This window comes from Panthera pardus, unplaced genomic scaffold (genome assembly GCF_024362965.1).
Source record: "Panthera pardus isolate Hobbes unplaced genomic scaffold, ASM2436296v1 HiC_scaffold_24, whole genome shotgun sequence".
NCBI lineage: Eukaryota > Metazoa > Chordata > Mammalia > Carnivora > Felidae > Panthera > Panthera pardus.
In genome coordinates this window covers 16530066-16556062 of record NW_026526810.1, presented here as the reverse complement: position 1 = coordinate 16556062, position 25997 = coordinate 16530066, and the positions used below count along the sequence as shown (strand labels likewise).

Below are 25997 nucleotides of genomic sequence, written 5' to 3'. Positions count from 1 at the left end.
AGAAGCTTTGGGTTCAGGGGACTGGAGGAGCACGAGCTTGTATCTCTTCATGTGCATGGAGTGTCTGAGTGCACTGGGAGGTTGGTTTAGGAGGCAAGTGTTGTCACTCCGCCGTTTGGGCCTGTGGCCCCCCACGAGCCGACCTGGTCCGCAGATCCTGGCCCTGGCATCCCACCACACAATGGCATAGGACTGGTGGTCTGCACACCAGGGAGCCACGTTGGATGCCTCTGGGCCACTAACGTTGGTTATGGTTTCCCTCTCCCAAAGCCACTCTGGCCAAGCAATGCCCTTGGCCCGGACATGCATCCTATTCCGCCACTGGCCACCCTGTCAACGTGGACTTTGGACCCCAGCACAGAATGGAAACTCAGGGGTCCAAGGAAAACCTAACAACCACCCACAGTTAGGCTGGCCACCCTGGCCTGCAGCTACGGCGCTGAAGCCAAAGCTGAGCCCTCCGAGGCAACCACACGACAACAGGTGTATTTCTTCTCCACTCTACCAGAATGCCCTGAATGGCTAGGCTACATGGTCCTAACCTCCACCAAATATGGTGCCAAACCCGACTGAACCATGGGTGCTTTCTTGCCCATGGTGTCAGTAAGTCCAGGGCCAGTGGGCACCAGGGCCCTGGGCCGCAATGGAACGAGCATCCCCTGGGCTGCCCGTCCTCAGGAGTGTGTTCCTGTTTTCACAGAAAGTCCCTTCGTCACCCTTCTCCCAACGGACACCCCCATCAGTGTCAGGATGCTCCAGGGAGGGCAGCTGCCCCCAGGCTTTGGCCTTTGCAAGGATGTGGCCCTCTGTAGGCGACGTGGCCCATTCCGACAGGCCAGGAACACCAGCGTGGCCCTCACAGAGAGCGCTAGGCTGTAGCCCCACAGGAAAGGGTCACAATGAGAGGAGAATACAACTCCTTCCCACAGGGAAGCAGATGTCTTCCAAGTAGCCCATGGGGCCGAGGTACTGGGCTTGCCCTCAGACCTCGCAGGCTCGTGCCTGACCACAAGGCCATCGCAGAGTAGTCTGCAGCCCACCAGAGAGGATGTGAGACACACTGTGCCTGAGTCCGAGTGAGACTGAGAATATCATTTTCACCTCACCAGTACCGTGCCAAGGAGACAAGGTCTCTGGCCGGGGTAGCTTCTTTGGCCAGAGCCCTGCTGAAAGCCCTGAGGAACACAACCACTGGGTACCCTTCCTCAGGAGTCAAGAAGCCAGGAGGGCCCTCAAGAGGGGGACTGCCGTGCCACACCCGTGCACCCTGAAGCCAGCCCTGGGAGCCACACTTTGCCGTCGTCAAGAGGAGGCCTGAGGCCTCTGCACAACCCATGGAAGACCTGGGAACGCTATGACACACTTGAGCTGAGCAGGCTATTGAGGTCTCCCAGGGCACAGCCCTCTCTGGACTGTGCCATTACCATCCAGGCAAATGGCCAGCACAGAAACTTGTATTCCGCCCTGGGCACGAAGTGCTGGCACTGTTTGCCACCTTGTTTGTCACCTGGTAGGGGCGAGGATGCCATGCTGGCAGGTACCGCAGCCTGGCTTCCTGCTTTAGCCCACCAGCCCGAGTAGGTGCCTGCTCCACAAATGTCAGGGAAAGAAAGGGCTCGTCCAGGGATCACTGCTGCTTCGGGCTGGGCCTCTGCACACCCACCCACGGGCCAGGCAAGCTTGCCATGCTTGGCCTCTCAACACACACTGCCACAAGCTTATGCCCGTGGGGCCGTCCTGGCCCACACAGGTCCCAGCCCTCGACACCCCAGGCTGGTGCCACAGACACGCCTTTCAAGTCCAACGCCTTGGGGACCAGCTGCTCCAGTGACCCCAGTCGCCGGCCATTCCCCTCAGGACCTGCATGCCTTGGAAATCCTGCTTAGGTTGTAAATGCTTCCCTGACCATGAGCCCCCCATGAGGCTCTCCTAGGCAGAGGCCGTGGGTGCTGGTGCTTGAAGGAGTGTGACCAAGGGGAAGCCTGCTGTCCCTGACGCTTACCTTCCCTGGGGCGGACAACGTGCTGGACCTCAGTTTCGATGAGAAAGACGGTAGAGAGTTCTCACTCATTTTGTTCAGCTTTCCAAGGAATGCTGTTGAGGGAGTCATCATCGATCCGAGCACATTCGGGGCCACCTGCACAGCCGACCCTGGTGGGCCGGATGGCTCAGCGGGACAAGCCGAAGGACTCAGGGTCTGCCCGTGGCCCAGGACGTGCAGAGCCATTAAAGGACAGGCCCTTCTGGGTTCAAAACCCCACATGTCCTGCCAGCAACCTTCCTTAGTGGCCTTTTGGACAGGCTTGCGAAAGCCTAAAGCCAGCAGCACAACTGACATGGAGATGGCTTACCGTCTTCTCGCTCCAGTCAGCAAGGTGCCCGTTGCGGGCAACACCTCTTCTGGCAGTCCTGCCAACCACAGGCACTCGGGGATCAGGGAGGCCTTCTTCTCTCGGCCAATGGTGAGCCTGGTGTGTCCACTGCACCTGAGAAAAGGAGAGCAATCGCCCGTGCGTGTGAGCAAGGTATCCAGGGGCTCCGCTCACCACACAGGTCAGAAGTAATCTGTGACTATGCCTTGAGTCTGTCTGCCTGTCCTGTCCCTTGGCCCCTTGGGGCTGCCTGCGGACGGGCAACAAGCCACGGGCACAGGGCACTGTGGGAGCAGGAGCATGTGCCTCTTCCTGTGCATGGAGGGTCATGTGTGCTGGGAGGCTGGGCTAGGGGGTGTATGGGGCTGCTGAACTGGGAGGCCCGAGTCCCTGCAAGGGCATGCATGCCTGGTGTGCAGATCCTGGCCCCGGCGTCCTGCCAAGCAATGGCACAGGCCCAGTGGCCTTGCACACCAGGGAGCCATGTTGGACACCTCTGGGCCACTAACGTTGGGCAGGTTTTCCCTCTCCCAAAGCCACTCTGGCCAAGCAGAGCCCTCTGGCCCAGACATGCATCCTCTCCCACCACTAGCCACCCTGTCAACATGGACCGTGGACGCCAGGACGGGATGGAAACTCAGGAGTCAAAGGAAAACCCAACAACAACCCGCAGGGAGTCTGGCCGCCCTGGTCCTCAGGCTACGGGCAGAAGCCAACTCAGAGCCCTCCAAGACGGCCACACAACAACAGCTGCCCGCTTCTCTTCACTCTGCCAGTATGCCCTGAGTGGCTAGGCTACATCGGTCTTGTCCCCACTGAATCCGGTGCCAATCCTGACCAAACCACAGGCACTTTCTTGCCCGGGGTGTCGGCGAGGCCAGGTCCAGTGTGCGCCAGGGTCCCAGGCACAAGGGAAATAGCATCCCATGGGCTGCCCAGTCCAGGGGAGTGTTTCGTGATTGCACAGAAAGTCCCTCTGGTGCCCTCCGCCCAACACAGGCTCCTGTCAGTGGCAGGATGCTCTAGGGAGGGCAGCTGCCCATAGGCTTTGGCCTTTGCAAGGCTGTGGCCCTCTGCAGGTGATGTGGCCCCTTCCCACGGCCCAGGAACACCATCATGGCCCTCACAAAGAGCGCTAGGCTGCAGCCCCACAGCCCAGGGGCACACTGAGAGGAGAACACATCTCGTTCCCAAGGGGAGGCTGACCTTTTCCAAGTGGCCCATGGGGCCAAGGTACTACAACTGGCCTCAGAACTCTCATGCCTGCCCGGCTGCCAGGCCACCACAGAGGAATCTGCGGCCCACCCAAGAGGACTTGAGACACACTGTGCCCGACTCCAAGGGAGAGACCATCAAAGAGTATCACTTTTGCCTTACCAGCAAGGTGCCAAGGAGACAAGGTCTCCGTGGCAGGCCCAGCCAGAGTAGTTTCTTTGGCCAGGGCCCCACTGAAATCCTTGAGGAACATCACCACTGGGTGCCCTTCCTCCGGAGCCCAGCGGCCAGGAGGGCCCTCAGGACGGAGACCACCGTGTCACACCAGTGCACCCTGAAGCTGGCCCTGGGAGCTACGCTTTGCCATCCACAAGAGGAGGCTGCAGGCCTCCACGTAACCCATGACTGACCTGGGAACGCAACAAGACACCAGGGCTGAGCAGGCCCGGGCACTCCCCCAGGGCGTGGTCCCCTTTGGACCGTGCCATTACCGTCCAGGCCTTCGGCCGGCACGGCATCCTGACTTCCACCCTGGGCCTGAAGCACTGGCACTGCTTGCTGCCTTGTGTGGCGCCTGGCAGGGCTGATGTTTCCAACCTGGTAGGCGCCACGGCCTGGCCTCTTGCCTTGGCCCAGAAGCCCAAGCCAGGGGCCGCTCCACGTACATCAGTGAGAGAAGGACTCCTCCAGGGATTGCTGCTGCCTCGGGCTGGGGCTCCCGCGCTCCCCACAGCCTGCCAAACTTGCCATGCTTGGCCTCTCAACACACACTGCCACGAGCTATGCCGTGGGGCCATCCTGGCCCACACAGGACCCAGCCCTCGACACCCTGGGCCGGTGCCACAGACACGCCTTTCAAGTCCAACGCCTTGGGGACCAGCTGTCCCAGTGACCCCAGTCGCTGGCCATTGCCCTCAGGACCTGCATGCCTTGGAAACCCTGCTTAGGTGGTACATGCCTCCCTGACCATGAGCCCCCAGCAAGGCTCTCCCAGGCGGAGGCCATGGGTGCTGGTGCTTGAAGGAGTGTGACCAAGGGGAAGCCTGCTGTCCCTGATGCTTACCTTCCCTGGGGCAGACAACGTGCTGGACCTCAGTTTTGATGAGAAAGATGGTAGGGAGTTCTCACTCATTTTGTTCAGCTTTCCAAGGAATGCTGTTGAGGGAGTCATCATCGATCCGAGCACATTCGGGGCCACCTGCACAGCTGACCCTGGTGTGCCGAAGAACTCAGGGTCTGCCCACCGCCCGGGCCGTGCAGAGCCTTGACACTGAGCCAGAGGAATGATCAGGCCTCTCTGGGATCAAAACCCCACACGCCCTGGGGACAACCTTCATTAGCGGTCTCTTCGACAAGTTCCCAAAGTCTAAAGCCAGCAGCACAGCTGACACTGGAGATAGCTTACCGTCTGGGTGCTCCTGTCAGTAAGATGCTCATAGCAGGGCACACCTTTTCCAGTGGTCCCGCCAATCACAGGCACTTGGGGGCCAGGGAGGCCTTCTCTCGATCAACGGCGAGCGTGGCCTGTCCAATGCACCTAAGAAAAGAGGAATAATCACCCGTGGGAGTGAGCAAAGTACCCAGGGGCTCCCCTCACCACACAGGATGGAATGAATCCATGACCAAGCATTGTGCCTCTCTGCCTGTCCTGTCCTTTGGTCCTTTGGGGCTGCCCACGGATGGGCAAGAAGCCACAGGCACAGGGGACTGTAAGAGCAGGAGTGTGTGCCTGTTCCTGTGCATGGAGTGTCAGTGTGTGCTGGGGGTTTCGGCTAGGGGGCATGTGTGGCCGCTCTACCGTGAGGGCCTGGGGCCTTGCAAGAGCACCTGTGGTGCACAGATCCTAGTCCCAGTGTCCCGCCAGGCAACAGCAGAGGACCGGTGGCCTTGCACTCCAGGGAGCCATGTTGGACACCTCTGGGCCACTAATACTGGGCAGGGTTTCCCTCTCCCAAAGCCACTCTGGCCAAGCAGCACCCACCAGTCCAGACACGCATCCTCTTCCGCCACTAGCCACCCTGTCAATGTGGACCATGGACGCCAGCACGGGATGGAAAAACCACCCACAGGGAAGCTGGCTGCCCTGGCCCACAGGCTACAGGGCCGAAGCCAACACAGAGCCCCCTGAGGTGGCCACACGACAAGAGCTTCCCGCTCCTCTCCACTCTGCCAGAATGCCCTCAGCGTCTAGGCTACATGGGCCTAGCCCCCACCAAATCAGGTGCCAAACCCGACCAAACCACAGGCACTTTCTTGCCCAAGGTATTGGTGAGGCCAGGGCCAGTGGGCACCCAGGCCCCGGCCCACATGGGAACGAGCATTCCCTGGGCTGCCTGGTCCGCGGGAGTGTGTCCCCACCTGCATGGAAAGTCCCTCCAGCGCCCTCCATCCAATGGACGCCCCCATCAGCAGAAGGATACTCCAGGAAGGGCAGCCTCCCATGGGCTTTGGCCTTTGGAAGGATGTGGCCCTCTGCAGGCGATGTGGCCCCTTCCCACAGCCCAGAAACACCTGCGTGGCCCTCACAAAGAGCCCTAGGCTGCAGCTCTGCAGGCTAGGGACACACTGAGAGGAGAACACATCTCCTTCCCAAAGGGAGGCGGACGACTGCCAAGCGGCCCATGGGGCTGAGGCAAAGCGCCTGGCTTCAGAGCTAGCAGGCCAGTGCCTGGCTGCCAGGCCACCACAGAGGGGTCTGCGGCCCACCCGAGAGGATGTGAGACACACTGTGCCAAATAAGGGACAGAATATCCCAGAGTATCACTTTCGCCTCACCAGCTCTGTGCCGAGCAGACAAGGTCTCCGTGGCACACCCAGCCGGGGTAGCTTCTTTGGACAGGACCCCACTGAAAGGCCCAAGGAACACCACCAATGGGTGCCCTTCCTTGGGAACCCAGGGGCCAGGATTGCCCGCAGGAAGGGGAATGCCATGCCACACCTGTGCACTTTGAATCTGGCCCTGGGAGCCACGTGTTGCCCTCTGTAATAGGAGGACTGATGCCTCCGCGGAAACCACGAATGGCCTGGGAACTCAACAAGACACCTGAGCTGGGCAGGCCCGTGCGGTCTCCCAGGGTGCAGCCCTCTCTGGACTGTACCATTACCATCCAGGCAAATGGCCAGCACAGCAATTTGTATTCCGCCCTGGGCACGGAGTGCTGGCACTGCTTGCTGCCTTGTTTGTCGCCAGGTAGGGCCAAGGATGCCAAGCTGGCAGGTGCCACAGCCTGGCTTCCTGCCTTAGCCCACCAGCCCAAGCCAGGAGCCCACTCCATATGTGTCAGTGAGAGAAAGGACTCATCCAGGGATCACCGTTGCCTCAGGCTGGGGCTCCACGCCCCCACCCTTGGACCAGGTAAGCTTGACATGCTTGGCCTCTCAACCCACACTTCCATGAGCTTATGCCCCAGGATCTGTTCTGGCCCAGTCTCCAGCCCTTGACTCCCCGTTCTGGTGCCACAGACATGCCTTTGAGTCCGAGGCCTTGGGGAGCAGAGGCCCCACTGACCCCAGACACCAGTCATTGCCCTCAGGACCTCTGTGCCTTGGAAACCTTGCTCAGGTGGTAAATGCCTCCCTGACCATGAGTCCCCCGCGAGGCTCTCCTAGGCAGAGGCCATGGGTGCTGGTGCTTGAAGGAGTGTGACCAAGGGGAAGCCTGCTGTTCCTGACGCTTACCTTCCCTGGGGCAGACAACGTGCTGGACCTCAGTTTCGATGAGAAAGACGGTAGGGAGTTCTCACTCATTTTGTTCAGCTTTCCAAGGAATGCTGTTGAGGGAGTCATCATCGATCCGAGCACATTTGGGGCCACCTGCACAGCCGACCCATGTGGGCCGAGTAGTTCAGTGGGACAAGCCGAGGGACTCAGAGTCCACCCGCAGTCCGGGTCATGCAGAGCCATGCCACTAAGCCAGAGGAACGGGCAGGCCCCTCTGGCATCAAAACGCCACACGCCCTGCTGGCAACCTTCACTGGTGGCCTCTTGGGCAGGCCCGTGAAAGCCTAAAGCCCACGGTACAAGCTTACACTGGGGAAGGCTTACCGTCTGGTCACTCCTGTCGGCAAGGTGCCCATAGTGGGGCACACTTCTTCTGGTGGTCCCGCCAACCACAGGCACTCGGGGGCCAGGAAGGCCTTCTTCTCTTGGCCGATGGCAAGCCTGACATGTCCACTGCACCTGAGAAAAGGGGAACAATCATCCGTGGGAGTGAGCAAGGTACCCAGGGCCTCCACTCGCCACACAGTGCAGAAGGAATCCATGCCCAAGCCTTGTGCCTCTCTGCCTGTCCTGTCCCACGGCCCCTTGGGGCTGTCTGCAAATAGGCAAGAAGCTGAGGGCACAGGGGACTGTAGGAGCAGGAGTGTGTGCCTCTTCTTGTGTGTGGAGGGTCAGTGTGTGCTGGGAGGTTGGGCTAGGGGTGTGTGTGGCTGCTCCGCCGTGCAGGCCTGGGGCCCTCCACGGACATACCTGGTGCGCAGATCCTGGCCCTGGAGTCCCGCCACGCAACAGCACAGGACCGGTGGCCTTGCACACCACGGAGCCTCCTTGGACAATTCTGGGCCACTAACGTTGGGCAGGGTTTCCCTCTCCCAAAGCCACTCTGGCCAAGAAGCGCCCACCGGCCCAGACACCCATCCACTCCCACAGCTGGCCACCCTGGCAACTTGGACGCCAGCACTGGATGGAAACTCAGGGGTCAAAGGAAAACCCAAAAACTGCCCGCAGGGAGGCTGGCCGCCCTGGCCTCCAGGCTATGGGGCAGAGGCCAACGCAGAGCCCCCCGAGGTGGCCACATGACAACAGGTGCCCACTCCTCTCCACTTTGCCAGAATGACCTGAGCGGCATGGGCCTTGCCCCCACCAAACACCAGTGACAATCCCGACTGAACCACAGCCGTGTTCTAGCCCAGCGTGTCGGTAAGGCCAGAGCCAATGGGTGCCAGGGCCCTGGCCTCCAAGGGAATGAGCATCCCCTGGGCTGCCCGGTCCATGGGAGCGTGTTCCTGCCCGCATGGAATTACCCTCTGGCACCCTCTGCCCAACGGACTCCCCTGTTGGCCACAGGATGCTGCAGCGTGGGCATCCGCAGACAGACTTTGGCCTTTGCAAGGATGCGGCCCGCTGCAGGCAACATGTCCCCTTCCCATGGTCCAGGAACACCAGTGTGGCCCTCACAGTGAGCACAAGGGCTGCAGCCCCACAGGCCAAGGGCACAGTGAGAGAAGACGTCTCTGTCACAAAGGGAGGCCAACCCCTTCCCAACTCCATGTGCTGCCATGGCACTGTGCCTGGCCTTGTAGCTCTCAGGCCCCCGCCCGGCTGTGAGGCCACCACAGAGGAGTCTCCAACCCACCAGAACAGACATGGAACAACTGTGTCAAGTCCAATAGACAGAACCTTGTAGAGTAACTCTTTCACCTCCCCAGCTCTGTGACCACAGAGACAAGGTCTCCATGGCAGGACTGGCTGGCAATAAGTTCTTCGTCCAGGGCCCATTGAAAGGCATGAACACCGCCGCTGGGTGCCCTTCCTTGGGAGCCCCAGGGCCAGGAGTGCACACAGGAGTGGGACCGCAGTGGCTAATCTGTGCACCCTGAGGCCAGCCCTGGTAGACATGCTTCACCCCCTGAGAGGAGGCCTGAGCCTTCCCAGGAACCCACAACTGACCTGGGAATACCATGAGACACTAGATCTGAGCAGGCCTATGGAATCACCCAGGGTGCAGTCCTCTGCAGACCGTGCCTTTACCGTCCAGTCCAATGGTCAGCACAGCATCTTGACTTCCACCCTGGGCCCAAAGCACAGGCATTGCTTGCCGACTTGTGTGTGGACCGGGGTTTATTCCCAAGGTGGCACGTGCTGCAAACCAGACTTATGCCTTGGCCCACCACCCCGAGCCATGGGCCACTCCACATATGCCAGCGAGGGAAGGCGCTCATCCAGGAATCCCATCTGGCTCAAGCTGGGGTTCCCCGCAAGGCTAGGCAAGCTCCCATGCTTGGCAACTCAACACTCTCGGCCATGAGCTATGCCCGAGGTGCCATCCTGGCCCACACAGGTCCCTGCCCTCGGCTCCCAGGGCTGGCATCAGTCATGCCATTGAAATCCTAGTAGGCCTTGGGGACCATTTGCCCCATGCGACCCAAGACACTGGCCATCCCCCTCAGGACCTGCGAGCCCTGGATGTCCCAGTAAGCTGGGGAAACAGTTCCTGGACCGTGAGGCCTCAGGAAAGCTCTCCTATGCTGAGGTCCTCGGTGCTGGTAGTTGAAGGAGTGTGACCCAGGGGAAGCTGCTGTCCCTCACGCTTATGTTCCCTGGGGCAGATAACGTTCTGGACCTCAATTTCGATGAGAATGACTATAGTGAGTTCTCACTCTTTTTGTTCAGCTTTCCACGGAATGGTGTTGATGGAGGCATCATCAATCTGAGCACATTTGGGGCTGCCTGGCTAACTGAACCAGGCAGGCTGGGAAGCTCTGAGAGATAAGACTATGGCCTCAGAGTCTTCCAGAGACATGAGCCAGGCAGAGCCACACCACTGAGCCAGTAGGACTATCAAGCCCCTCTAGGAGCCAACTCTACACGTGGAGAAAAATCCTTGGGATTCTCTCTTTCCCTTTCCTCTTTCCCTTCTCATGTGCATGCTCTGTTACTTTCACAAAATAAAGAAATCAAGTTTAAAAAAATGAAAGATGCCCTAAATAAATGTAAAAGAGATATCATATTTATAGACTGGTAGATTCAACATAGGAAAATTGTTCATTATACCCACAGTTTTCTAAAGATCTTCTGCAATAGCTATTAAGATTAGAGCAGATTTTTTTGTAGATATAGGCTGATTTAATATATATATATATATATATATATATATATATAGGCAAAGGTATAACCAAAGCAGTTTTTGATAAGGAAGAATTATGTTAGAGAAATCAAACTATAGTTAAAAAATATTATAAATATACATTAATCAAGGAGTAGGCACAGAGATGTATAGGACAGATTTCAGAAACGGATCCATATAAAATGTCCATTTGTTTTTTCACAAAGATACAAGAAGAACTCAATTTGATTATCAGCAAATGGTGTTAGAATAATTATCATACAACACCAAGGACAAAACAAAAACAAAAAATCAAAACAAAGCCTCAAACTAATCCTCACACCATATACAAAAATTAACTCAAGATAGGCATACCTGAGTAGCTTGGTAAGCTAAGCATCCAACTTTGGCTCAAATCATGATTTCAAGGTTCATGGGATCGAGCACCACATCAGGGTCTATACTGACAGCTCAGAACCTAGAGCCTGATTCAGATTCTGTGTCTCCCTCTCTCTCTGTCCCTCCTCCACTTGCACTCTGTCTCTCTCTCACACACACAAATAAATAAACACTGAAAAATCAACTCAAAATGAATATAGGTCTAAATTATACATCTTTATGAAACACTAAACTATAGGAGATATCCTAAGAGAAAATCCTTATGACCTGGAGTTAGCTATTAAACATGCAACCAAAAATATAAACCTTTCCTGTGAGAAATACACTGTTAGAGGATGAAAACAATAAGCCACAGACTATGAAAAAATACTTAGAAATCACGTATCTAACACAAAAGACTTTCATGGTATATGGCAAACTCTCTAATCTCAGCATAAGAAAATAACAGTCCTGTTAGAAAAAGAGCAAAAATATAAACTGAAACTTAAAGAAGATACATGGGTGAGAAGCACAAAATGAATGTTCAATATCATTATTCATTAGAATGGTGCACACAGTTTTAATTTTTATTTTATTCTCAAATTATTATCTAAATTCTAGTTAACATGCACTGAAGTACTGGTTTCAGGAGTAGATTTCAGTAATTCCTCACTTACATACAACAGCATAATAAGTGCCCTCCTTAATACCCATCACACATCTGGCCCATCCTCCTCAACTTCTCTCCATTAACACTCAGTTTGCTCTCTTGCAGTTTCTTTACCCCTCTCTTTTTTCTTCACCTCACCTCCCAAATGTTTATCTGCTTTGTTTCTTAAATATCACAAGTGAAATCCTGTGATACCTTTCTCTGACTTATTTCACTTGCATAATATACTAGTTCCATCCCCATTTTTGCAAATGGCAAGATTTCTTTTTGATGGCAGAGTAATATTCCATTTTACACACACACACACACACACACACACACTCATTCATCTTTGGGCTCTTACCATAGTTTGACTATTGTTGAAAATGCTGCTATAAACATCAGAGTGTATGTACACTTTTAAATATGTACTTTTGTATACTTTGGGTAAATAGTAATGCAATTGCTATGTTGTAGGGTGGTTCTATTTTTTTTGAGGAACCTCCCTGTTTGAAAGTGGCTGCACCAGTTTGCATTCCCACCAACAGTGCGATAGGGTTCCCCTTTCTCCTCATCCTCACCAACATCTGTGGTTTCTTGTGTGGTTAATTGTGGCTGTTCTGACATGTGTGAGGTGGTATTGCATTATGGTTTTGATTTGTATTTCCCTGATGAGCATCTTTTCATTTGTCTGTTAGTCATCTGGATGTCTTCTTTGGAAAAATGTCTATTCATGTCTTCTGTCCATTTCTTAACTGGATTATTTGTTTTTTAGGTTCTGAGTTTGATAAGCACATTATAGATTTTGCATACTAGCCTTTATCAGATAGGTCATTTACAAATGTCCTGTCCCATTCTGTAGGATGCCTTTTATTTTTGTTGATTTTTTTCCTTCACTGTGTAGAAGCTTTTAATCTTGATGAAGTCCCAACAGTTTATTTTTGCTTTTGTCTCCATTGCATCTAGTGATGTGTCTAGGAAGAAGTTGCTATGTCTGAGGTCAAAGACGTTGGTGTCTATGTTCTCCTCTTGATTTTCAAGCTTTATGGTCTCACATTTAGCTTTCACCCATCTCGAATTTATTTTTGTGTATGGTATAAGAAAACAGTCCAGTTTCATTCTTCTGCTTGTTGCTGTCCAGTTTTCCCAAAACCATTTGAAGAGACTGTCTTTTTTCCCATTGGATATTCTTTCCTGCTTTGTCGAAGGTTACTTGAAAATATAGCTGTGGGTCCATTTCTGGGTTTTCTATTCTGTTCCATTGATGTATATGTGTCTATTTTTGTGCTAGTACCATACTGTCTTGATGACTACAGCTTTGTAATATAGCTTGAAGTCCGGAATCATGATGCCTCCAGCTTTTCTTTACCTTTTCAGGATTGCTTGGGATATTTGTGCTGTGTGTGTGTGTGTGTGTGTTTGTGATTCCATACAAATTTTAGGATTATCTATTCTAGATCTGTGAAAAAATGTTGGTGGTATTTTAATAGGGATTGCATTAAACGTGCAGATTGCTTTTGGTAGTATAGATATTTTAAAAATGATTGTTCTTTCAACCCATGAACACAGAATGTTTTCCATTTCTTGATCTTCAGAGAGTGTGGGTAGCTCAGTCAGTAGAGCATCCAACTCTTGACTTTGGCTCTGGTCATAATCTCAGTTCGTGAGTTCAGGCCCTACATCAGACTCTGCACTGATAGTGTGGAGTCTGCTTGGGATTCTTTCCCACACCAACCCCCGCTCTCTGCCTCTTCCTTTCTCTCACTATTAATTAATTAATTAATTAATTAAAAAAATACAAAGTACAGATCTTCTACCTCTTTGGTTAGGTTTATTCTTAGGTATCTTATGGGTTTTGATGTCATTGTAACTGGGATTGATTCTTTTCTTTTTCTGCTGCTTCATTATTTGTGTATAAAATTCAACATATTTCTTTTTTTTTCTTTAACACTTATTCATTTTTGAAAGGCAGAGAGAGACAGAGCGTGAATGGGGAAGGGGCAGAGAGAGAGGGAGACACAGAAACAGAAGCAGGTTCCAGGCTCTGAGCTATCAGCACAGAGCCCAACGCAGGGCTCGAACTCACGGACCACAAGATCATGACCTGAGCCGAAGTCAGCCACTTAACCGACTGAGCCACCCAGGCGCCCCTAAAATTCAACATATTTCTGTATGTTGATTCTATATCCTGTGACTTTGCTGAATTCAAGTGTTAGTTCTATCAATTTTTTTGGTGGAGACTTTTGGGTTTTCTACATGGAGCATCACATCATCTGCAAATAGTGAAAGTTTGACTTCCTCCTTGCCAATGTGCATCTCTTTTATTTCTTTTTGTTTGAGTACTGAGGCTAAGACTTCCAGGACTATGTTAAATAGTACTGGTGAGACTGGACATTCCTGCCTTTTTCCTGACCATAGGGTTCTTATCCATTATTTTATCAATGTGGTGTATTACACTGATTGATTTGTGAATATTGAACCAGCCCTGAAAGCCCAGGAATAAACCCCACTGTGGTGAATAATTCCTCTAATGTACTGTTGTATTTGATTTTCTAGTATCTTGTTGAGAATTTTTGCATCCATTTTCATCAGGGATATTGGCCTGTAATTCTCCTTTTTAGTGGGGTCTTTGGTTTTGGGATCAAGGTAATGCTAACTTCATAGAAGACTTTTGGATGTTTTTCTTCCATTTATATTTTTTGGAACAATATGAGAAGAAAGGTATTACCTATTCATTATTTTTTATTAATTTATTTTTTTTAATTTACATCCAAGTTAATTAGCATATAGTGCAACAATGATTTAAGGAGTAGATTCCTTAATGCCCCTTACCCATTTAGTCTATCCCCCCTCCCACAACCCCTCCAATGACCCTCAGTTTGTTCTCCATATTTCAGAGTCTCTTATGTTTTGTCCCAGGTATTACACCTTCTTTAAATGTCTGGTAAAACTGCCTTGGGAATTCATTGGGCCCTGGCCTTTTGTTTATGAGGAGATTTTTTTTAACATTTTATTTTTGAGAGAGAAGAATACAAACAGGGGAGGGGCCGAGAGAGAGGGAGACAGAAGATCTGAAGCAGGCTCTGCACTGACAGCAGCAAGCCTGATGTGGGGCTCAAACTCACAAACTCTGAGATCATGACTTGAGCCGAAGTCGATACTCAACCAACTGAGCCACCCAAGGGCCCCTATTGGGGGATTTTTGATTACTGATTCAATTTATTTGCTGTTTATGGGTCTGTTACAATTTTCTATTTCTCCTGTTTAAATTTTGGTAGTTTGTATTTTTCTAGAAATTTTCCCATTTCTTCCAAATTGCCCTTCCAAAGTTTATTTTATATAATTTTTTATAATATTCCCTTATGATCATTTGTATTTCTGTGGTATTTGTTATAATATCTCCCCTTTCATTTGTGATTTTATGTATTCGGGTCCTTTCTCTTTCCTTTTTGAAAATTCTGGCAAGGGGTTTATCAATTTTATTAATTCTTCATAGAACCAGCTTTTAGTTTCATTGATCTGTTCTACTGTTTTTTGTTTGTTTGTTTCTGTATCTTTTATTTCTGCTCTAATCTTTATTATTTCACTTCTTTGGCTGCCTTTAAGCTTTATTTGCTGTTCCTTTCTAGATCTTTTAGGTATAAAGTTAGATTGTGTATTTGATACTTTTCTTCCTTCTTGAGGTAGGCCTGTATTGCAATATACTTTCCTTTTAGGACTGCCTTTGCTGCATTCCAAAGATTCTGGACAGCCATGTTTTCATTTTTATTTGCTTCCATGTACTTTTTTTAATTGCTTCTTTAACTTCCTGATTGACCCATTCATTCTTTAGTAGGATGCTATTTTTTATGTTATTTATTTATTTATTTTGAGAGGTGGGGGGGTTGCATAGGGAAGAGACAGACAATCCCAAGCAGTCTCCACACTGTCGGCACAGAGCCCAACATAGGGCTTGGTCCCAAAAATCACTAGTTCATGACTGGAGCCAAAATCAAGAGTCAGGCACTTAAATGAGCCATTTTAGCCCCTAGCCTCCATGTATTTGTGGTCTTTCCAATTTTTTTTCTTGTGGCTGACTTCCAGTTTCATAGTGTTGTGGTCTAAAAATATGCACAGAATGATCTTGATCTCTTTGTACTGGTTGAGGGCTGATTTGTGACCCAGTGTGTGATCTATTGTGGAGAATGTTCCATGTGCACTGGAAAAGAATGTGTAAGAATCTGTTTCTTAGGATAAGTTGACTGTAGGGGAAAAGCTCTTATTTTTTCCCGAGGATGATATTAGCTGTGGGTCTCTCATATATGGCCTTTATGATGTTGAGGTACCTTCCCTCTATCCCTACTTTGTTGAGGGTGATTATCAAGAATGGATGCTGTATGTTGTCAAATGCTTTTCTTGCATTTTCTTGTATCTGTTAAGTACATCTTGTCCAGTGTGTCATTAAAAGTCACTGGTTTCTTGTTAATTTTCTGGTTAGATTATGCACACACATTTTAAAATGGCTAAAGTAAGGGGTGCCTGGGTGGTTCAGTCAGGTAAGCATCTGACTTCCACTCAGGTCATGATCTCACAGTTCATGGGTTTGGGCCCCACATCAGGCTCTGAGCCATCAGCACATCCTGCTTCAGATTCTGTCTCTCCCTCTCCCTCTGCCCCTCCCCTCACTTGCACTCTCTCTTTCAAAAATAAGTAAATATTAAAAAATTTTTAAATGGCTAAAGTAAAACATATTGACTGTACCAAGTGCTCATAAAGATGCAGAGCAACAGGATGTCCTATGCATTTCTGTCAGGAATATAAAATGATCCCAAAACTTAGGAAAATATTTAGGCAGTTTCTATCAAATTAAACATACTCACCACACAATATAGCAAAACTCAATAATGAATATTTACTGTATAGCAAGGGTTGGCAAAATATGTCCCAATGGCCAACTGCCACTTTTGTAAGTAAAGTTTCATGGGAACACAGCCACACTCATTAATTTAAGCTGCAGTAACTGAGATGTGTACTCTGCGACAGGGACTGTATGGACCTGAAATCTAGACAGTGTATTATCTGACACTTCAAGAAAAAGTTTGCTGATCCCTGCTATTGAAAACAACTTAGGTTTGCAGAGAAACCTATAGATGAATTTTCATAGCAGTTTTACTCATAATAGACCCAAACTGGAAACAACACGAATGCCATTCAATGGATGAATGGATAAATAAATGGTGTACATCCACAGAATGGAATATTGTTCTACAATAAAAAAGAGACTATTGATTCAAACTATAGCTTCAATGTATCTCAGGGGAATGATGCTTAGTGAAATATCCTAAAAGTTACATTAGGTATGATTTCATTTATCTAACATTCCCAAAAGACAAAACCATAGGAATAGAGAAAATTAATTAGTGTATACCAGGAGTAGGATATAACTGTAAAGGGTTAAGGAAATTTGGGGAGTTAAAGGACAAAATAAACAACAGTTCTGTATACTGATTTTGGTCATCAATACAAAAATCCACACATGTTAAAATTCAAAGAAATATACACCAAAATAAAAAAAAACAGAATTTATAATAACTTAAAAAGATTTTGATGTCAAAAGTAACAAGAATAAAATACCTTCAATATTAAGACTTCTGAATACCTAAGCACATTATCATGAGAAAAATGGATATGTAAATAAACACATGAAAAAATACTCAATTATATAAAAAATGTGAATAAAAAATACTACCTGATATTATTTGCTGAAATGCCTGTGTTAAAGAGATAACACTCTTTTTTTAAAAGTTAGCTCTATGCCCAATGTGGGGCTTGAACTCACAACCCCAAAAATCAAGAGTAGTAAACTCTAGTGACCGAGCCAGCCAGGTGCCCCAAAGAGAGACTCTTGACACACCCTAAGAAAATCAATCATCAGTCTATAGGACAATATTCCTAGAAGTGTATTAACCAATATTTAGACTAGTTTTATTTGATATTTCAAACTTTCAATTGAAGTATAATATAGATACAGCAAAGTGCATGCATTAAATTATAGAAATCAATAAATTTGCATCTTCCAAAAACAGCAGGTAATCAATAAACATATCCAGAAACAAACACTACCAGCATTCCAGAAACCACCCAGGTATCTTTCTCCATGACTATCTTTAACAGATATTATCTTCTTTGCCCTATGTGTTAATTTTTACTATAGTTTTATAGTAAGCCTTAAAATAACATAGTGTAAAGTCTCTGACTTTATAAGTTTTTCAGAATATCTTTTGCTATTATAGTTGTTTTACCTTTGACATTAATTTTAGAATGACCTTGTTGATATCTACAAAGAAATTGCAATATTTTTTATTTGGATTATACTGAATCTACAAATGAAATTGGGGTAACTGACAGTTCCACTATTTTGAAACTTCTGACCCATAAACAGATTATATCTCTACTTTTATTTAGGTCTTCTTTGATAACTTGATCAGTGTTTTGCAAAGATACTGTACATATTTTATTGCATTACAGAAGTCCCTCATTTTTTGTGCTATTATAAATGGGATTTATCTCAAAGTTCAATTGTTTGTTGCTATTATATAGTAATATAATTGACTTTTGTATATTGGCCTTGTATCTTGCAAACTTGCTAAACTAAGTTTTCAGTTCTGGGAGTGTTATTGTAGGCTCTTTGGGATTTTCTAACATAAGTAATTGAGTTGTCTGCAAAGAAATCTTTGTTTCTTACTTTGTGATCTTTATGCCTTTATTTACATTTCTTGCCCTGTTGCATGGTCATTACTGTACAGAACAATATAAATAGAAGTGATGGGAGAGGACATTGTTGTCTTGTTCCCAGTCTTGGAAGAAAGTACTTAGAAAAAAACACATTGGGTAGTACACTTTTAATACCTACCCTTAACAGCATAAATATTATATGTTGATATACTTCGGTACTTGGAGACAGCAGCTATGCACTGCAAACATACATTAATGTAAGTATTATATAAATATACAGATAGTAAAATATAAAAGTGGGTATTTGTAGGATCATATTTATTAGACCAAATTATGTGCTAGTATTCCTTTCATTTACATTCATTCTCAATTTTTTTCTCAATTTTTTTTTTAATAATGGAAGTTTTAGAGTCCATTTCAGTATCTGGTAGGGCTTTTTTATTTTCTGATGTTACAATTATTAGTGTTCATGGTTATTTTATTCATTGAGTTCATTTGAATTATCTTGCTAGATTCTGGAGAAATAAATACACACATTAAAATACATACATACATAAACACATATATAAGCATAAAGAGAACACAAAAACAATTTCTCATTGAAACAATGTATGACAAGAACTTTATCAAGAAAAAAACCATTTACCTATTCCCAAAGTATGAACACCAACCTCAAGGTAACATAAAACCTTCTATGTAATCATGCCAAGGAAGATACAGACTATTTCCCTTATTGACGGATGTTTCAAATTTAACAGAAAATAATGATTAATAATTTAATATATGAAATTTCATTATCTATCCACCTGATTAATTCAACCTAATATCTTTTATGAGACAAATATTATATGGAATATTGAACTGTTTTGTGTTTTAGAAAAACCTTATTGTGTTTGGGTATTTATCAATTAAATGAAGGCCTTAGAAAGAGCTCATAAAATCTAGCATATAATTGTCCACATCAAAAATATCTAATTAATGTAAAATCTCAATGATGAAAAAAGTAGCAATAATGATCCATAATGATCTTATAAATCTGACCAAAATGATCTGACTATGATAATCTTAATCATGGGATCAACATTACAAAACCATCGTAATTTTTAAGGGAACTTCCAAGCATACCTTAATTCATAAAATAGTATTTCACTGCAATAGAAAACAAAACAACTAAACAATTTTCCAAAGTTCTTCATTTTGTTAATCCACACAAAACTCTGATAAAGTAAAATTTACAATTTGGAAATGAGGGTGGATACACTCACCAAATAAAAGGACACATAATGAAAATATTCTCCAGAAAGTCATTGAAAAGATGAACACAGAGACCTTAGGGTATGGCACAGATCACATGACATATGAATTTAAAGAAAGCTGGTATAGTTACTCACTGCTCTTCTTAGAAGTGGAGGACTTCATTCCACCCCGTCTAACTCAGAAAAACATGACAGAAAGAAAAGCAAAGACACAGTCTCTGAAAAATTTCTACAGTGAAAAATAACAAACACTAAAATTGATTCCATTGTCAATATTTAATATAGGTATGCAGTGTTCCCTTCTTTCAGCCAACACTAGTGAAACTTTCAGTACTCATCACAGTTGCTTGACCTCTTAATTCAACCTTTCTTTTGTTTCCTCATTTATTACTTAAGAACATATTTCCTATATACTAATACCTACGTACAACTCTCCATTCAAAGTGAACAAAATGAAGCAAGTTTTGGGTCATACAGTATATCTAAAGTTTCATACTGCTTCATGAGATAGAAGGCTAATGCCCTGCACCAAAAGAAATAAAAGGCATGCTCACAGTGGTATTGTGTTGTCACTTAGGATCATCAAATACAGCCAGGCTCTGAGAGTCTTATTTGTCCTATTAGAGGGCCACTCATCTGGACCTCAGATTGACATCTGGAATGAGTCCCTCAGCATCCTCAGACAATTGTGCTCATCATTGATCCAGACAAACATCCTCCCAAACAAATAAGCATTTCCATAGCCAGGCTTATTTTCTTCAGTCTTATCTACTGAATTATAAAGTAAATGTGTAATGGATAGTTTATTTAGTATCTAAATAATTGAACTCTAATGTACACAGGGCAAAAAAAGCATATGACTTTTCTAATAAAATTACATAAAATCTACTGGGAAAATAAAAAAAAATTGTCAACTGAAATTTCAAGGAGCAATGGGGAAGTATTTACAAATGTGGTAGCAAAAAAGGTGTGATTATAGTAGAATATGAGTAGAAACATTTGGAAAATACTCTTGATTTTCCAATAATAAAAAGATAAATAAATATTTTGGCACATTTATCTCTACAAGATAATTTGCATATATATCAATGATTCCCTGAGATTATTCAGGTTACTTCAAAGAGATTTTTTTTGCTTAATGAGGGAAATTAATAATAATGAATATTTAAGAAACTAGGCACTTGTGGGGGAGAAGCCTATTATAAAAATATTCTACCTTGGGCCTCTGAAATAATGAGCCTAGAATCCCGAATTTCTGACATCACTGGCCACAAATCCTGTGTGATTTCAAAAGCATCAGAACAGCTGTTCATCTCTTTTCCCTGAAGTATGGTAAGTTGTTCCAGTCTTTGACCTGCAGCAAAACACCACAAATAATATAAATAAGATCATAAAATACATGAAATTCATCGATTCTGTAGTGATCACCATAATGCATCCCCACACTTCTAACACTTGCCACATAAATCACAGCTGCTTGGTCCTTTGCCATCTTTGCCATCTCATTTCTTCACTTATTTCCTCTTTGAATTATTCACTCTGTAAATAGTCAACAATCCTCTCTACTATGGAAATTAGTGCCACAGCAATTTTCTCTTTGAGAAATTCTAAAATTATATTCTACCAAATAAAGACTTGATGAAAATGCTCTTTGGTGGGTAAAATGAAGAGCACATGACAAGGGTGTTGTGAGCCTTATATTTGGGAAGTAATAGATAAGAACTTTGAAAATCTATTACAAACAACACAAAAACTGATGAAACAATGGTAAGAATAAAAATAACAGATGGAAAATTTCATAAGATAATGGAAATTATAAAAAACAAATGGAAAAGAACATCATAAAGGCAAGACATAAGAGGACTAATATGGAATAAGCATGGCTGATCCTTATTTAACAGAGAATACAATCCTGGGAATTCATGGATAGGCTAGCAGAGGTCTTTGAAGGATAAATTCAAGTGAACTGGGGAACTCGAAGTGTTAGGAACAGGAGCTGGACTTCAGAGGCTATACAACATTTCATTCCATTTACTTAAAAACATTTTTTTAATGTTTATTTACTTTTGAGGGAAAGACATAGACAGAGGCAAGAGCAGGGGAGGGTCAGAGAGGGATACACAGAATCCGAAGCAGGCTCCAGGCTCTGAGCTGTTAGCACAGAGCCTGATGCAGGGCTTGAACTCACAGATCCCAAGATCATGACCTGAACTGAAGTCAGATGCTTAACCAACTAGGACACCGAGGTGTCCCTGTTTGATTCTACTTGAGTGACATTTTGTTAAAGGCAAAACTATAAAAACAGTGTTGTAAGAGATTATGGAGTCAAATGAGGGTTGACTACAGAGTGTCGACAAAGAGGATTTTAGGGGCAATGGAACCCCTCCATATCAAAATTATGGTGTTTTATATACTATTAATTTGTCACAACCCATATAACTGCACATGACAAAAAATGAAATTTAATGTAGGTAAAATAAAAATAAATTACATAACAAGTACAAATATAAACTTGAAAACAGTCTGGGACAGAACACTGGGACTAGTGTTCATAATACCCACTGCACACTCCTGTGTATTAAACCTGTATATTTATTAGCAGGCACATAAGCACAGGAACACCATTTAACCAACGAACAAGATATTCATAGATTAAATGTTTAATACATACAAGAGTGGTATAATTCAAACTCATCAAAATTGCAGGCTAGCTCTAAAATAGTAAGTAGAAGACCACCCTCGTTTGTTTAGAAAAGAAACAGTGTACCCTTCACCAACAGTGACTTTGTTTTTCATTTTCTTCAGATTTTTCACAATGTATGAATGTACAATCCAAGCATTATCATTCAAAAGGACACTTTTCACTTGATGCTTGTGAGAAAGGATAGACCCTGAAGTCATTCATGAAATCACACTAAAAAACATACATAATGTAACATAAAATAACCCTAAAACATACTGAACCACTTGGTTGATGCACCACATCAATGATGAAGCCCACAAGAGGAAGTTTTTCATTGCAGTTCTACATGAATATTATGAAGAAAACCAGTATAATTTCTGTGGCAAAATACTACTCCTCTGAACAATCCCTACTATCCTTGAGTATTATTTAATTCATTTTTTTCTAGATACCTGTTCTATATCTTAATGTTATAAGGCAAGGAAATGCTTTTTATTCAAACCTACATTGATTCCATAACATTTAAACCTGAGAATACAAAAGCAAAAATGTGCAATGATGAAAAACATATACACCCATTGAATCAACAAAGTGTGAGGAAATAGACTTCAACTGTGTATATCACACTTATTCAATTTAATTAATTATGTCTACAATAAGAATTTCCACCAATATTCAACAGAATATTAACTGTGCACAGATGCAACAAATATGATATTAAAAGTCCTGGTCAGGCAGTTCCTCAAAATAGTAACATAGATTTACCATATTCTCACCCCTAAAAAATAATTTAAAAAAATACGTATATACAAAAGCCTCTATACAAATGTTCATAGCAAAGTTGTTCATAATAAACAAAAAGGGGAAATGCAAATATCCACTAAATGATAAATAGATAAGCAAAATCTGATATATCCATACAATGGGATATTGCTCATCCATAAAAAAGGAATGGGTATCTGATACCTGATCAACATGGCTGAACTGTGCTAAGTAATACCTGTATGCACCTGCATTTGAACCAAATACATTGCAAGCTATGATTCGCTTTTATCCCCTAAATCATTTTAATTTCTTCAAAACAAGGATTTTCTACTACATAGCTACAGTATTGTTATCAAAGTTGGTAATTAATATCTGCCTTATATAATACTATAATCTATTTATGAACTTTTTTAGAATTTTTCCAGTTTCCCTTTAATGTCTTTTATAGAAATCCTGAATCAATATTGTATTCAGTTTTCATATCTATTTAGTCTAACTTAATCTAGATATTACGTTTAAAGACTAAATCCCAGTGTTTTTGTGGAGGGGTTTTTTGTTTTGTATAATGTCATGCCAGCTGAATCTAATATGTTCTCCAGAGTTGATTCACATTTATTCACTTTTGTCTGAGATACTACAGAAATAAGGCTACGTTCTTCTAGGTGCTTCCTATAGTGATGCCAGATGATTCCATCACTGATGGTATTATCTTTTATCTCTTACTTAATTCAGGTAGTGTCTACCAGGTTCTCCACCACTAAGTTATCTTCTCTTTGTAAATAATAAGTATATCATGGAGGAGATAATAACAATCTATAAAAGTATCTTGTTTCTCCTCAAACTTTCTCCAAGAAATTTTAGCATCCTTTGATGTTTCCTGGTTGAAACAATTATTATGATCATTCCCAAATATTTTATATCACTTCTACCACATTTATTACAACTTTATGTCTAATGGGACTTCAGTTTCTACACTACTTATCCATTCATTCACTCGTTCATTCACAGATTAATGTTATAAACATCATTATTATTAACCAGTTCTTTTCATTCTTAAAGAGATTTTACATGTTCACACATCTCTGAATTTTATCAGTCAAAACCAGAGATGGCTCACTGCTGTGTCCAGCAGTCCTCTTCAACAGACGCAGCCTTACCCATCTGTGAAAGCTTTCTCCTTCTGTACTTCTACTCCTCCTTCGGTTTCCACGATGTTCCAGAGCCCCAACTGGGAGTATGTTAAATAGTCCATTTCCCCCTCAAAATACCAGAAGATAAAAAGGCAAAGTTAGAAACTATAAACCAATTTTTCTAAACATAATCTAGCCACTGTTGTGGCATAGTCAGGCAGAATTTGTCACAATTCTCTTTATTATTTTGGCCAACATCTTACCTATTAGCTATGAGTTGATAATTATACTTGCAAAACACAAAGTTCAGTGAGCTTCAGAAAAGGGTTAGAATGAATGGAGATAACTGGGGGAAAGTGAACTGATTATGAAACATATAGTCAAAGGAGATAGTTTAGAATCCAGACTATATGGTCATAAATTACACACACAAAATATTCCAATATGAGATTATAACATTTAAGTTTCTATCAGTTGGGGATTGTGTCTTCACTCTGAGATCCTCACTGGCTTTCCCCCTACTATCTGCAGTATTTATGTTTGGATATTGCCTATCATTATATCTCTTCCAAAGGTGGTTTCTTCCATTTAGTGACACTCCTCCTGTTGGCCATTGGTTTGTACTTTGAACTGTGCTCCCATGGGATCCCAGAGCTCTATCTATGAAGTGGTTTCTGCTGAGGAAGACAGTATCCCATCTCCTAAGCACTGCCTCCCCATATTTCCAGAGATCATTGTCTGTAGCTTTACACCATGGAATTTTCCACAAACCAGTATCTTGGCATAATTTTCTCCTATTCTTACAATATCTCAACACTTATACTTTTTAGCATGAGGAATTGCACTGGAAAATTCTTATGGCTCTGACCTTAAAAACACAGGGAGAATGAATATAACCTCAGAAATATGCATTCTTCCCCAAAACATTGTTTTACTCAATGGGTTAGGCAAAATACAAGCACTTTTAATTATCTTCCAATGGCTGTTATACCATAGGGTTGTGGGTTTTTTTTTTTTAAGTTGAAAGTAATAGTATGAATCACATAATCAAACACAACCTATTTACACAATCAGACTCAGTTTCTAGCACAGACTGTTTCTATTTTATTTTTTTAAAAGTAATAAATATCTGTACAATTACTATTAGAATTAATTGAGATAGTTAATGAAAGCATTTATCTTGGCATTTGGTACCTACACTAAGAACTCAATAAATGCTATTTGTAATTGAAATACGTGTATTTGAAATCACACACACGCACACACACAAACACAAAAATGAAATAGCAAAATAATGAAGCAAAATAATGACCAGAACTCATTATCAACATTTTAAAATATTCTTCCTATAAAATTGGTTTATTGACCATATCTGCACAATCACATTTGTATATCATTTTACAAGAATGAAATACAATGTTATTGCCTCAAACATACTTGGTACTCAATAATGGGTATATAAAGCCTGGGTTTTCAAACCAATTAATTTAAACATACATTACCAGATAGAATAGAATATAAACAAGTTGGATAAATGTATCAACATTAATTTACTTAAAATCATGACTTTAGATAAACAGTTTACTAACAATTTTACAAGTACAACTAAGGCTGTAATGATTATCCTTGAGTTTACATACATCTTTGAACACTTAGGTAAATTTTTAAAAATAAAATTGTAAGTCAAAATGTGCTAATTTCCATCTATTTTCCACTGTCTTCTGGAAAGATTATAAAACACCAGGACTGCCAAATTTTCCATGGTTGGTTAACAAATATACCTTTTAATCTGATAGGTGAAAAAAGACAATTGTTGACTTATTGCATTATGGGTGTGTGTGTATGTGCAAAAATACATTTAATTTTATTATATATTTATAATAATTTATAATTACTTCATATATATTATAAAGATTGGTATGGTTGAGCATATTATATGCTCCTGGCCATTCACAATGCTTTTCTTTTCTGAATTATTCCTATCTATATCCCAATTATGTACTGGGATG

At 44.2% G+C, this 25997-nt stretch overlaps 1 long non-coding RNA gene and 5 other non-coding genes across 6 annotated transcripts; all 6 read right to left on the bottom strand.

The window, feature by feature from the left end:
* Window positions 1-1575: 1575 nt before the first annotated feature.
* LOC109261456 (uncharacterized) lies at window positions 1576-20620 on the bottom strand. Its single transcript, XR_008416999.1, has 4 exons — window positions 19546-20620; window positions 7632-7766; window positions 4993-5124; window positions 1576-2486 (listed from the first exon to the last, which is right to left on the bottom strand). It is a non-coding gene; the product is annotated as an uncharacterized LOC109261456 (long non-coding RNA).
* On the bottom strand, window positions 2027-2119 carry LOC128773219 (small nucleolar RNA SNORD116). The gene has a single exon (XR_008417496.1). It is a non-coding gene; the product is annotated as a small nucleolar RNA SNORD116 (small nucleolar RNA).
* LOC128773222 (small nucleolar RNA SNORD116) lies at window positions 4675-4767 on the bottom strand. The gene has a single exon (XR_008417499.1). It is a non-coding gene; the product is annotated as a small nucleolar RNA SNORD116 (small nucleolar RNA).
* On the bottom strand, window positions 7290-7382 carry LOC128773220 (small nucleolar RNA SNORD116). The gene has a single exon (XR_008417497.1). It is a non-coding gene; the product is annotated as a small nucleolar RNA SNORD116 (small nucleolar RNA).
* Window positions 9927-10019, bottom strand: LOC128773269 (small nucleolar RNA SNORD116). Its single transcript, XR_008417546.1, has one exon. It is a non-coding gene; the product is annotated as a small nucleolar RNA SNORD116 (small nucleolar RNA).
* LOC128773365 (small nucleolar RNA SNORD109A) lies at window positions 20049-20115 on the bottom strand. The gene has a single exon (XR_008417627.1). It is a non-coding gene; the product is annotated as a small nucleolar RNA SNORD109A (small nucleolar RNA).
* Window positions 20621-25997: the final 5377 nt, after the last annotated feature.